The sequence below is a fragment of the Mus caroli genome, chromosome 15 (genome assembly GCF_900094665.2).
Source record: "Mus caroli chromosome 15, CAROLI_EIJ_v1.1, whole genome shotgun sequence".
Taxonomy (NCBI): domain Eukaryota; kingdom Metazoa; phylum Chordata; class Mammalia; order Rodentia; family Muridae; genus Mus; species Mus caroli.
Genome location: NC_034584.1, coordinates 91,504,054 through 91,513,916, shown reverse-complemented (window position 1 = coordinate 91,513,916; position 9,863 = coordinate 91,504,054). Strand labels below are relative to the sequence as shown.

At 51.9% G+C, this 9,863-nt stretch overlaps 1 protein-coding gene across 8 annotated transcripts in view; it reads left to right on the top strand.

The window, feature by feature from the left end:
* Window positions 1-9,863, top strand: part of Hdac7 (histone deacetylase 7) — a 39,499-nt gene that overhangs the window by 4,305 nt on the left and 25,331 nt on the right. The window contains exon 1 of one of the 8 annotated variants that reach the window (XM_029469674.1): window positions 6,281-6,344. The exons of the other annotated variants lie outside the window; for them this stretch is intronic. The gene's annotated coding sequence lies outside the window, so the exon portion shown is untranslated. Of the gene's footprint in view, window positions 1-6,280; window positions 6,345-9,863 lie in introns of those variants that run through there. 8 annotated transcript variants of the gene reach the window in all.

The following is a 9,863-nucleotide window of genomic DNA, read 5'->3' as shown; positions in this document are numbered from 1 at the left end:
AGAGAGAGAGAGAGAGAGAGAGAGAGAGAGAGAGAGAGAGAGAGAGAGTGTATTCATGCCCAGCATGGTGAAGGGGACCAGGTAGCATTGGCTGGTGTAGATGCCTGACCTCTGAGTAGCATTAACTTTTCCTTTGGGGGTTCTAGCCTTTCTGGCCTTGTTCTTATTACCCTCCTTCTTCCTCCTGTGTGGGAAAACTTTGTAATCCTCAAGAAAGAACCACACTGGCAGTCAGGGAAGGTCATTGGCCAAGCTGGTCACTCAGCAGCTCATCCATTTGTTATAGACTTGCAGAGCTCTGTGCCATACACTGGGTGCAGATGTGAGGTGAGCACAGAGGCTGACCTCTGACCTCAGGGTGCTATAGCTCTACTGGAGAACAAGAAAGCATGGGTGGGCAAGAAGACGTGAACAGTTCTACATGGTGATTAGCTCTATAAAGAAAACTCCCTGGATCCAGCAATAAACAACCCGACAGGACTTCCTTGGACACAGTGGCCATGGGAGTTCTCAGTGACACTGACTCCTTTCTCCTCAGACTAGAAGTGAGTCCCCACAGCCTGCTAAGACATTCTCGGAAGCTCCCTGGACCCAGGTGAGGGATCTGGACTGAGGTCTAGCTGAGGGTTGGAGCTGGACTGTCAGCCTGGTGGCTAGCAGAATCTGCTTTCCACGGGCAGCCTCTCTCCCACCCCCACAGGTTGTCAGAGAGACAGAAGAGCAGGGGCAGCCAGATAGGGCTCGGACTAAGGTTAAGAACATGGCAGACTCTTGTCTGAGTCTCCCAAGCACCGCCCATTCCTGACTCCCCTGTTCTTACCTTCCCAACTTGGGGGATCACTGTCCCAGCTCCAGCCCCTCTGGGTGTTGCTGACTGCCTCTATGGCCTCTAGGATTTATTTATCTAGCTCAGGGCTACCAAAGAAAGGGGGTAAGGTCAAGGCTCAGAGAAGACATGTGTCCTGGGAGATAACAGAACCAGAAATGAGGGTAGGGGCTCAGGCAGAGCTCAGGAGAAGCTGCCCAGCAGGGGCTCAGTTCAGAAGAGGGTACAGGGAAGACCTGTGCTTAAGAGGCCCTCTTTCTGTGCCCTTACATCTGCTACCTAAGCTAGCCAATTCTCAGACCAGAGGGACAGAGGGGTCTGGTTCAAGCCACCTGCTCTACTTCCGCCAGAAGGAAGTGCCCCCTTGGGTCCACCTGCAGGCCTGCCCCTAAACCCCTCTCTGGAGGTTAACTTTCACATCAGCAATTTGGGCATAACCTTCCTACTGTGGGCCTGTGGCCCCCCGACCTCGTCTCCTCCCTCTCCTCAGTAGAGGGGTTCCACTGGGAGACCCAGAGCTTCCCACTAGCAGCTGGCATAAGACAGTGCAGCCTCGGAGGGATTGGAGGAGCCTTGAAGGAAGAGAATAGGTCTGTGAGGTCTGCTTCCCTCCCCTTCGCCCTCTCTTCTGGAACGTCAAGTGCCTTTATTCCTTGCCCCCTGCCTCCCAGCCTTCTCAACCCCAGCTGCAGGCTCCTACTAGGGGTCGGGGAGAGGAGCTGGCAGATCGGACTCAGTGTCCCCACCCGATCTCCAGGCCACCTCCCTTCTCCTCATGTTGCCATGCTGGGATGGGAAACCCTGGCAGTCAGTCCTCGGCTTCCTTCGTGAGCTGGGAATGAACAGGGAACTCCCTTTCGCTCTTGCATTCCGCTTAGCTCCCTGCAGAGCTGGAGCCAAGAAGCCCACTCCTCTTTCCTAGGGTGGCCCTCGGCCCAGAGGTCCGGTTTCCCTTCTGCAGCCTTCGGGATGACGGGGAGGAGCAGGGCAGGCTGGGAGGTACAGGTTCGGAAAGAGTCGGGGTGGGGGAATTCGGAGATATGGGCTGTAACCGACTTGTTTTGCTTGCCCCACAAACCTGCACGTCTGGGGCATCCGCTGCGCCCTACGGGGCCTTCAGGTTGTAGAAGTGCTCTCAGAATGACAGAGTGGTGCCACCGGGTTGGGGCAAGAGGGTGGGGGTAAAGGGGGGAGCCCCAAGCAAGGGGGAGCTGGAGGGTTAAAAATAGCAGCAGTCGGGTTTCGGTTAGCAAATGTGGAGGCGGGGAGCTGGAGGCGCGGCAAACGGGGCTGTGCTTCCCCTGGGCCCCGGAGTGAGTCACCGTGGAGAGTTGGTGAGGCAGCACCCTCTGCAGGGCTGCACGCAGGGAGCCCAGGGCTCAAAGAGGTCTGGCTCTGGGCCAGAAGGGCTGTGTAAAATGGGGAAGACTGAAGCCCAGACCTGGGTTCGAATGCAAGTGTTGTAGTTTTAGGGGCTTGTGTGAGGATGCTGAGATGTTTTCAGACCTGTCTGCAGGCATCTGGGAGTGTAAACTTTTGGTGGAGTCTAAAGTGCCCCGCAGATGTTAGCTCCAGTGCCCAGTGCCAGTAGCAAAATCCAACAGGAGGCACTTCCAGAAGGGACAAGAGGGAAGGACGATTGTCTGGGCCGAATCTCACTTTCTCCAGCCACAAGCTAAGCTCGGGCACCTACTTCTCAGCGACTCGGGTTTTTTTTTTTTTTTTAAATCACTAATATGAAAATAATAATGTTTTCACTCTCACAGGGTTGCTATGGAGATGAAAGGGGATGGTGTAAGTGACTTATGCCACGTCTGGGAGGACCCCAGTGCACACCGAATAATCATCCTTATTATTGATGTTATTGTTCATATTTTTGAAGGTCAGAAATAGAGAATGTTGGAGCCATGACAGAAGGAGGCCCAGCCCCAGTTCACAGGAAAAACCAGGCCAAATTCCCTGTTCTCGATTCCTCCACCCTTGTGGGCCTGGAACAGCAGGAGTGTATAGCCCACAGTCACAGGGTGGACCCCTGCTTCTCCTTCACTCCCTTCTCAGAGAAGCAGGGTGAGGGGGCACCCTAGGCTTCATAGCCAGCTGGCTTGTCAAGGGGACTGCCATGCCACCCTGGGCAGACAGCCCCTGATGGCTTCCTATGTGGAGTACCTTGCCAAGGTCTGCTGTGTCAACATCTGCTGTCGGTGACCTTTCTTTTAGCTCCTCCCTGGCAGCCCTTAAGAGGAGGGTGAAGCAGAGGAGGGGTGGCAGGCCAGTGACAACAGTTGTATTCCCAGTGTGCTGGCCCTGGAAGACACATGAGGCATTGCTTTCAGGAAATATCATTATTCAGCTGACAGGCATTTGTTAAGTAAGACCTGACGTGGCCTAGCCTGGGCTAGGCTCTCAGCATGATTCACAAGAGGCAGAAGCCCTAGCATGTAGAGAACACGGATTCCCTGAGGATGTGGGGTTCGAGAATATGTGGAGTCCTTGAAAGCCCTGTAGCCTGGTTCTCATGAGACCCTTGGTTATGTGGTGACTTCGCTTCCAGGGTGTGTACATGTGTGCTGTGTGTACAATGATCTGTTACCGCAGAGGTCCTGCTGTAGAAACCGACAGAATAAGGCAGAAGCGTTGACAGAAAGTAGCAACGAAGTGCATGTGAGGGACCCTGGACCCTCAGCACACGCCTCCCCGCTTTCTCGTGTACCCCTTTAAGGGGCTGTCCTTTTTGCTAAAATGAGATTGCACTGTGCAACTCTGCCTTCTGGGCCAACGATCTCGACCTTCCTGGGCAGTGTCATGATCTCATCCAGTCCCTATTTGTTCTTGGTGTTGCTTTGTTCAAACCAGTAGCTCAGGACCATGTGTCTGGCTGTTCAGTTCCCTGAAAGCTCTGTAAGCACCCTAGCTGGAGCTGTGGTCTAGAAAGATCTTTGGTAAGTGCCAAGGGCAGTCCTGGCTGCAGAAGGGAACGGGATCACCCGGAGAATCTGCCCGGTAGACTTCTGCCGTTTTCCAAAAATAACGGGCAAAGAGGGAGGGTACTATGGCATGACTGGATTTGGGGATGTCTGGGGTATTTGCTGTCATTAATATTAATGTGGCATCTCTAAGTGCCAGCATTCATAGCTTGCAGCTATTCAGACTCCAGATGCCTCCCATTTGCTTGGTCTGTGCTAAATGCCTACCCCTAAGCCAGTGAGCAGACGGGGTCTATGGCCAGTGTCCCCCACCTCCCCCAAACATAGGGCTACTTGGACTGTCCAGAGTGAGTGTGCTCCTCTCTGCACTTGTGTGTGCCTCCACCCTTCCACCTGCCCCAGGTCTGCCCAGGGGGGAGGCTACATCCTTCCAAGGGAATGTATTCTGAGTGCCAGTCTTAGGGTGGCTTTGCTCTGGTTATGCAACTGGCACTCTTGATGGGACTTGACAATTTCCAGAGTGCTCTCACACACAGCATGTGATCCTCCAGGGCAGCCCTGGGAGGTCCGCTTGTTTAGTTATACCCTGCTGGAGGGGAGGGAGCTTACAGGAAGCCAATAAAATGGTAAGATGCACATTGAAGAAACCGGGGGAAATGTAACAGGAATCAGGAAGTAAGACAAGCCCTCCTGGAGACAAAGGCGTGAGGGTGTTCAGGCAGAGATGGTGTTTTTGTTATTTGGTGTTTTGGATGGACTATCTCAAACGTTGTGGCAGCATGCCAATGCTAGGAGGTCCTCTACTCCTCTGTGTGTTGCTTGGTGGCCTCGCCATCTGTTAGGAGGTGTACTGATCATAATCTTAGGAAGGCTCTGGAAGGCCAGGCAACACGTTTCCTTCCTCCTTCCTCTCTCCTTCCCCATCCTCACCCCTCCACCCTTTGCCTGTTCTCTCTCTCTCTCTCTCTCTCTCTCTCTCTCTCTCTCTCTCTCTCTCTCTCTCTCTCCCTCTTTATCTCTCTCTTCTTTCCTCCTGGGAATAAGCCCGGGGCCTCTCTCCTGGTAGACAAGCTTTCTATGGCTAAGCCACACGGCCCTCTGCATGTTCCTAACCCTTTCAAGCCCCAGTTTCCTTTGAAACAGCGTCAACCCTTTAAGGCTCTGCTGTAGGAATACTTTGTCAGTCAGCATTAACATACTGCTCACCGGTCATTACTAATGTTATTAACTAATGACTAGAATAATATACTAAGTAACTTGAACCTTCTACCTGCCATCACAGGGACAGTCTGGGAGACCTTTGGGTGGCTTGGATAGGAGGTGCTAAAGAAGGGACTTCTCCAGGTACTCAAGCCACCGGGAGAGGCAGACTGGAGCTAACAGGAGTGGGGCGCACAGGTAGGCCCAACCCGACAGCAACCCTCAAGAGGGTGAAGACACCGGGCCCAGAAGCAGCACTGGGGTGGTGACCGTGTTTCCTGTTGCAGGGGCAAGTAGTTGAGAAAGGCTGGCAGGGATTGGCTGCTGAAGTGGGTAACCATGGCTTGCAGAGGAGAGAGACAAGGCAAAGCCTAGCAGGCTCTAAACTCATAGCCCCCCACGTTACAGACAGGACCTAGGACCTTGCCTGCTTAGGATCTTTTCCTTGTGAGAGAAAGAGATACTGACTAGAGTGAATTTCCAATAGAGCTCTCGAAGCAAAGGAGTCGTGGGTGAATGGAGAATGTATGTGCCCCGGGGCTTTCTGTGTTTAGAAATTCCAGGGCAGTTTGGACTGCCTGGGAAGCCTGTCTGCTCAGAAATTCTTCAGGTGGACAGGGCAGTGCGGAGCAGGCCAGGCTGGAGATGGGAAGTGATGGTGGGCCCAGAGGAGCTCTGTCCCGTGTGTCCTTGCTCCACAGAGACAGCTCAGAAAGGCTGAGCAGCCAGAGAGGCTCCAAGAGGTGACTCAGAATCTCGCTGTCCTTTAGCAGAGAGCAGCAAGGTCTCAGAGTGTCACATTCTTACACAAATGACCCGGGACCCCTGCTTCAGGATCCATGAGAGAGGCCGCCAGAGGTGGCATGCCCCTGCTTCAGGATCCATGAGAGAGGCCGCCAGAGGTGGCATGAAGAGCCGGGTAGGTGATGGAGTCAGGGGTACACTTTGCCACTCCTGGGAAGCTTGAGCGGCCACTGTCATGGTTACATCTACTTCCTGTTTGATTAATTTCAAACGGGGGTGGGGGTGGGGAGGGAGGCTGACTCCTGGCGCAGGCTACCACTGTGTGGGGCTGTTTACAACAGCCGCGTGTGGGATTCCCAGAAAGAGACTCCAAACCGGACATCCTGTGGCTGCAAAATACCCAGGTGTCAAGAGCTAAAAATAACTACTCTAGAGCTCCAGTTACCCAGAGTCAGAGGGGAAAGGGCCTGTTCACTGAGTGAGTGGGCATGGGGTGGGGGGTGTGTGGGGGAGGTGAAGCTCGAGCCTCCAGCCCTCAGATCTCAGGATGTCCAGCCGCATCGAGAAGTCTCTCTTGTAGCTGACCCCGGACCTCTGCCTGTATCCCAAGCTGCCCACCTGCCAACTGAGTCTGTATCTACAAAGAACCTGTGAGCCTTGTTTTGGACCTCCTGTGAGAGGCTCTGGGAGGGCTTGTAGAGCAGGGATCTCAACCTGTGGGTCGTGACCGCTGAGGGTCACAGGGGTCACCTAAGGCCATCAGGGAAACACAGATATTCGTAACAGTAGCAAAGTTACAGTTATGAAGTAGCCATGAAAATAATTTTATGGTCAGGGGGTCAAATGAGGAACTGTGTTAAAGGGTTGCAGCACTGGGAAGGCTGCTCTAGAGAAGAGACACAGCAGGGTGCCACCAAGCAGAAAAATGGAGCAGATGTCCCTCTAAGCCCCCAGGCCAACAGTCCTGTTATTGCTTGGTTTCTACCAACTCCAGTTCCTACAGGTGACTTCTTGGGGCTGTCTTCATGGGTGCCCACAGGTAAACGAGATAGCCTCCGGCCTGCGTAGGCCTGAGCTTGCCCCTGGCACACTCTGAAGAGCTTCCTTTGCCTTGCGTTTGCCCTGTGCCAGCCAGCTTCAAGGCGCACGTTAGTTGGGAGCAGGGTTCTAGAGCTATCATGTTTTGTGACTCTGAGCTTTCGATGGTTAATTCTATGCCACATGTCCCTGGGTGTATGTATGTGCAGGTGCGTGTACAGGAGGAACACATGGAGGTCAGGAGAGGCACAGGGTCCCCTGGAACTGGTGTTGTAGATAGTGGTGAGCTGTCATAGTGGGTGCTGGGAACCGAACCTGGTCCTCTGCAAGAGCAGAAAGTCCTCTTAACTGCTGAGCCATCTCTCCAGCCCCTAACCACAGGTTATTTAGTGCTTCAGGGTCTTAGTCTACCCATCGATATACTACAGCTAAAAACAGTAATCTGGTGGGGCTTGTTACAAGCGTTGGGAGTATTAGCACGTGAAAGTCACTTGGAGCAATTGGTACTAGCGCAGGACAGTTTGGGTGAAAGGGAGTGGGCAGCCACTGTAGTTGGGAAGGGTGGAAGTGATGGAGTTGGGGAAACACACACACACACACTTAGAGAGAGAGGAGACAAATGCCTGTGGTTGAAGAGGGAGAATTCACTAAGACCAGATGCCCATTTGTGGTGTCGGGTGGGGGCTCTTCCAGGTTCGGAGCAGACAAGACGGGTGCATGGCTGACCACATTCCGAATCACTCCTCACACTGGTCTGCCTAGACTCCCGCTGGTTATGAGCTAGCAGCCTCCACACTGTACCTCCCTCTGCCAGGGCAGCGCTGGTCTGAGCCATCATCTCCTGATGCTCCAGAATTGCAGCCGGGTCAGCTGAAGTTCTAAGAGATGTTGTTCCGCACACGGCTTTCCCCATCTGACCTCGCCATCGTCTTTAACGCCATGGCCCCTCCTAGGCTTCATTTGGGAGCCCACTGCCTGTCCCCTGAGCTCTGGGTAGATCTGAGCGAGAAGCAGTTCAAAGCTAAGAACAGGAAGCTTTGGAAGAGGGAGGGGGGAGACCAGAAACTGTTATAAAAGGGTTGGATTCAAGGAGAATTTTAGGGAGTCTGGGGTCAGTGAGAAACTTACATTCTGTCCTGTGTGTTTAGGTTCTTTTGAATTTTCAAAAAAGATTTATTTATTTTATGTATGAGTATTTTGCCTGCATCGATATGCATGTCCCTTGGAACTAGAGTTACAGACAGTCATGAGCTGCCTTGTGGGTGCTGGGACGTGACCCAGGTTCTCAAGAGGAGCACCCAGTGCTCCTAACTGCTAAGCCATCTCTCCACCCCCCACTGAATTTTTAAGTAGCTATAAATAATATGTATATTTTAAAAGTATTTCTTTTTTTAGATTGGAATATGAAGTAATACATTTTTAAAAAAATTGCACGTAACATGCACAGTTGTGTGTATATATGTTCGTGTATATACATGCATGCGTACACATGCAGGTGTGTGTTCATGTGTATGTATGTGTATTGGGTATGTGAGTGTACATGTGTTCATGTGTGTGGGGTGCACATATGTGTAGAGGTCAGAGTCTAGCCTCGGATGTCATTTCTCAAAAGACATTCATTGTGGGTTTTTTTTGTTTTTGTTTTTGTTTTGTTTTTCGTTTTTTTTTTCGAGACAGGGTTTCTCTGTGTAGCCCTGGCTGTCCTGGCACTCACTTTGTAGACCAGGCTGGTCTCGAACTCAGAAATCCGCCTGCCTCTGCCTCCCGAGTGCTGGGATTAAAGGCGTGCGCCACCACGCCCGGCTCATTGTGTTTTTTGAGTCAGGGTCTCCTGCTGTGACTGGGCCAAACTGTGTGACCAGTGAATCCTAAGGACTCTCTTATCTCTGCCTCCCTAGTGCTGAATTCATTTCATGCTACTATACCCAGCCAGCTTTTATGTGTTATTTTTATGAATATAAGTGTGCTTTATTCATAAGGTAAAATATATATTTAAATTTTTTATTTGAAAAACAAAATGTGTGAAAGTTTGGCTTGCATGTATGCATGTTACCATGTGTGTACAGTGCCTCCAGAGGTGAGAGAGGGTGGCCGGTCCCCTGAAAACAGTTACAGACAGTTGTGAGCCCCCATGTGGGTGCTGAGACTCGAACCCAGATCCTCTGGAAGAGCAGCCAGTGCTCTTATCCGTGGAGCTGTCTCTCCCGCCCCTTTCTCCAGCTTTTAAGCGGATATTGGAGATTCGGCCTGGAGCATGTCCACACCACAAGCACTTTACCAACTGAGCTATCGCCCTAGCTCCTAAAAAATACTGTAAGGCCAGTCACATTTCACTCCTAGAAGTAAGTGTTCTTTTAGTTTGAGGCCAGCGAGGACCACATAGTGAGTTCCAGGGCATCCAGGGTTACATTCAGCTCCACGTTAAAAAGCCTGTCTGAAACAAAACAAAAACAAGCAAACAAAACAAAAACAAACAAAAACAGTATTAACTAAAGATAGAGGTATGGCCTGTTTTCTACATACCTGCAATCTCATCACTCAGGTAGCAGAAGCAAGAGGATTGAGAATTGGAGGTGAGCCTGAGCTGAGACCCTGCCTTTGTATTTAAGATTTGGGGCTGTATTTCATGTTTCTTTGCTTGCTTGCTTGCTTGCTTGATTGATTGATTGATTTTGAAAGAGAGGGTATTTTACTGTGTAGCCCAGTCAAACCTCAAAGGGTTGATCCCCCTGCCTCAGCCTTGGATTGCAGGCAAGGGTTGTTTGAAGCTGCTTGAAAGCAGGAAACAGGCTGGTGGCCTCTGGAGGGGGTCAGCGCCTACATTTGGAGTCACCCCTCACACTGGTTTGCCTAGGCTACTGCTGGTTATGAGCTAGCACCCCACACACACCTCCCTGTGCCATGACAGCGCTGGTCTGAGACTGTTGATGCTCCACGGTCTCCTAGTGTCCTAGGTTCAGTCAGAAGAGCCCTCCTCTCTCCATGGCTCTCACAGGCCATGACAAACAAGACATTTCTCCTCCTTGTTTATTCTTGGACTCTCCTAAGGCCCTCTTGCCTCCTCTTGCCTCCTCTTGCCCAGAAGGAATTGGGCTCTCCTCTCCTCTCCTCTCCTCTCCTCTCCTCTCCTC